The 4021-nt window shown below is 42.8% G+C and overlaps 1 pseudogene across 1 annotated transcript; it reads left to right on the top strand.

The window, feature by feature from the left end:
* The first annotated feature begins 2161 nt into the window (after positions 1-2161).
* LOC309863088 (glyceraldehyde-3-phosphate dehydrogenase pseudogene) lies at positions 2162-3123 on the top strand (annotated as a pseudogene). Its single transcript has one exon. The product of its transcript is annotated as a glyceraldehyde-3-phosphate dehydrogenase pseudogene (transcript).
* Positions 3124-4021: the final 898 nt, after the last annotated feature.

Raw genomic sequence — 4021 nt, 5'->3', positions numbered from 1 at the left:
TAATGACCTCATTTGATATTCTGGATTAGACCCTGCTCCCTGCTCCCGGAAGAAGCCCAGATTCCCCTGACTGTGCTGTATTCCAAGCCAATATTTTCTCTTTTTCTTTTTTTAAAGATTTTATTTATTCATTTATTTGTCAGAGAGAGAGAGAGAAAGAGAACACAAGCAGGGCAGCTGCAGGCAGAAGGAGAGGAAGAAGCAGGCTCCCTGCAGAACAAGGAGCCTGATGTGGGACTGGATCCCAGGACCCTGGGATCGTGACCTGAGCTGAAGGCAGATGCTAAATCGACTGGGCCACTCAGGCATCCCCAATATTTTCTCTTTTTTAAGTCAAGTTGAGCAAGGTATTTCTGTTACTTGCAACAGGAAGTCTCCTGTGATTATACATTGGTTCTAATGTCTTGGAAAATCCAGTTGTTCAATGGTATGGAAAAAATAAATGGGAGTTTTCAAATGGATGTATGTATATATATTTCCTTCACAGAAATCAAATATATATTTAGAATGTGTTAGACTGCTGTAATTGTTAGATTGTGTTAGATTGTTAGATTGCTAGGTTAGATTGTGTTTCTCCAAACAAACAAAATTTCATTACTGACTATGCCTTGGATTCTAAAACTCATATAAAGAATTACATAAAAATTTTGTTCTAAAGATAATTTTTTAGCATTCTGCCTCTGGGAAAGCCATGTTTCCAGCCTTCCTCATCTTGTCTTCTTTGTCTTCCTGCTGAGCTAATAGCCAGATCTCCAACTAAAACAGCAGTACCCATCTCTGATTAATGGGACCTTTCTCCCCACCTTTTTTAATGGCTTCCTCCCATTGCGATTTCAATCAGAACATTGCTGGGGATCCCTCCTGGTGCCTCTCCAGGACCACTTCTATTGCCATTTTTTATACACTCCTCCTCAAGAAGGGAAAAGCCAAAGAAATGTCTCTATATTCCAAGGCTGAAATCAGTGTGGAATGTGAAGGAAACTATAGCAATTTCTTGCCAAAGATGGTCTGTATAGTATTCAACTAGTCCAGGGGTCAGCAATAGGCAAAACCCAGCCCACCTGATTTTGATTTCCAAGTTGGTAAATAAAATATCATTTGAACACAACATGCTCACTTGTTACACATTGTCTACAGCTGTTTTCATGCTACAATAGCAGAGCTGAGTAGTTGGGAAAGAAAGAGTATGGCCCAAAAGTCTGAAATATTTACTATCTGGCCCTCTATTTAAAAAGTGTGCAGACTTCTGAACTAGGCCAATCATTTAGTTTTTTAAAAGAAGCTTAGGCCCAGGAAGACCAAGTGGTAGATAAGAGGCCTAGCCCAAATTTATTCTACAGGATATTTTCATGTTCTTTTCTTACTCACATACTAGATTACAGGTGCCTGAAAGCAGATATTGGACCTTATATTTCTGTGGTATCCAAAACAATGGAGGCTGAATACTGAAATCACCATTAAAATGACTTAAATAAATGCACAGGGATTGAAGAAATTAAGAGAGTCCTTCAGCGACCTCTCTTCTAAGTAAACCATTTCCTCTCCTGCCTCTACAGCCTCCAAATATTTGCAGCCATAAACCGTCTTTCTCACACTGGTCATCAAACCACTATCTATGACATCATCTGTAAAATGCCATAATAGTATCGACCCCCAGAGTTGTGAGGATCAAATGAGATAAAGTACAGGAGGCGTGTAGCGCAGTGCCTGGTTCATGCTAAACATTCGAAGAGTAGTAGATGATGACGATGATGATGATGATTTACCATTATCATAAAAATGGAGGCATCCTGAAATGTAACTGGATATTGGGGGGACCTATAATTACTGACCTGGTATTTCTCTCAGATTCTTCCACAAGCAAAATATTGGGAAAATTACAAGAAGGTAGGGATCCAGCACTCAATCTCCACAAACCAATTCATATTCAATCCAATTTATATTCAATTGCCATCATCCAAGGAAGTCAGAGCCCAAGTGGAGGGACCATTTTCCCAGATCTCAACAGTTCTTGTGGCACTGTAAGAGGAGAAAAAGATTATTTCCTTGGGGCCAAGGTATTACATATACCAACACATAATAAACTAAGGGCTCTCTGCTCCTCCCAGTTCAACAGACAGCCACATCTTCTGGTGCAGTCCGGTGGTGTCACTGAGACCTGATGGTGAAGGTCAGCATGAACAGATTCAGCCATACTGGCAGATTGCGCTACTGTTAACTCTAGTGAAGTGGATATTGTTGCCATCAACGACTCCTTCATTGACCTCAACTATATGGTCTACATGTTCCAGTATGATTCCACCCACACAAATTTCACGGCACAGTCAAGGATGAGAACAGGAAACTTTTCGTCAGTGGAAAGCCCATTTCCATCTTCTAGGAGTGAGATCCCACCAACATCAAATGGGGTGATGCTGGTACTGAGTATGTTATGGAGTCCACTGCGTCTTCACTACCATGGAGAAGGCTGAGACTCACTTGAAGGGTAGGGCCCTTTTGCTGATGCATCCATGTTTGTGATGGGTGTGAACCATGAGAAGCATGACAACACCCTTAAAATTGTCAGCAATGCCTCCTGCTCCACCAATTGTTTGGTCCCTCTGGCCAAGGTCATCCATGACAACTTTGTCACTATGGAGGGACTCATGATTATAGTCTATGCCATCACTACCACCCAGAAAACTGTGGATGGCCCCTCTGAGAAGCTGTGGGGTGATGGCCCAGGGGCTGCCTCAATAGCATCTCTGCTTCAACTGGTGCTGCCAAGGCTATCCCTGAGCTAAATGGGAAGCCCACTGGCATGGCCTTCCATGTCCCCACCCCTCCAACATGACAGTCATAGATCTGACCTCCTCCCCGGAGAAAGCTGCCAAATATGATGACATCAAGAAGGTGGTGAAGCAGACTTCAGAGGGACCCCACAAGGATATCTGGGCCACACTGAGGACCAGGTTATTTGTTTCCTGAAACTTTAACAGTGATTCCTGCTCTTCCACCTTTGATGCTGGGGCTGCCATGGCTCTCAATGACCAATTTGTCAAGCTAATTTCCCGGTATGACAATAAATTCGGCCATAGCAACTGGGTGGTAGACTTTATGGTCCACATGGCCTCCAAAGAGTAAGAGCCCTCTGGACAACCAGCCCCAATGAGAGCAAGAGGAAGACAGAAGGCCTCAGCTGCTGGGGAGTCCTTGCCCCAATTCATCCCCCAATATACTAAGAATCTCCCGACCTCCGGTTTCCATCCCAGACCCTCTGAAGAAGGGGAGGGGCTTGGGAAGTCCTACCTTATCGTGTACTACCATTTAAGTAAACTGTACCCAGAGTAAATAAATAAATAAATGAGGGGAAAACCTTAGCAGTGTATCAAACAGTGTGTGTATGGTATGGAGTTATTTGTGGCCAAGGATAGGTGTCCTAACCATCCCCAAAGGGAATAGTCCCTCATGATTCCAGGAGACCCTTCAGGACACACAGTCCTCTGTCTAGTCTGACTAATCCTTCCTTATTTAGATTTTCTGCCCATAACTCTCTCTCAGTCAACAGGAATTTATCATCATTGCTCAACAGCATACCACCTACATTGTATGAGAGACTTAACGAGGGGCAAAATATTCTCACCATTCATTCCATCCTTTTGCCAAAGAATTATGCTTATGATGTTATTTTGCATTTTGATCATGCCTAATATGGACATCAGAAGAGAAAAATTAGCCTTATGAGCCCAGCCATTGGAAATAGTCAAGAACTCCTCCTCCACACCATCTTTCTTTCTGGCCTAAGATGGCAGGTGGTGATCCCACTTTAGATAAATGCCTCTTTTGAACCTAACAGGGACAGTCAGAGCAAGGTAGTCTACACTCTCTCCTACCAGTCTCTTTCTTCCTTTTCATTTTTTTTTTTTTTGGATGCTAATTACAGGTAGTAAACTTTTTCTAGGGTTGCTTAGCTCATATTAAGAATCAAACCCTATATGTGGTCCTCTGTGATGTGCTAAACTCATCTGCTTATGCCTTGGCA

This window comes from Mustela nivalis, assembly GCF_964662115.1.
Source record: "Mustela nivalis genome assembly, chromosome: 4".
Classification (NCBI taxonomy): domain Eukaryota; kingdom Metazoa; phylum Chordata; class Mammalia; order Carnivora; family Mustelidae; genus Mustela; species Mustela nivalis.
Note: the sequence above shows the minus strand (reverse complement) of the source record. Positions and strands in the feature narration are given on the sequence as shown.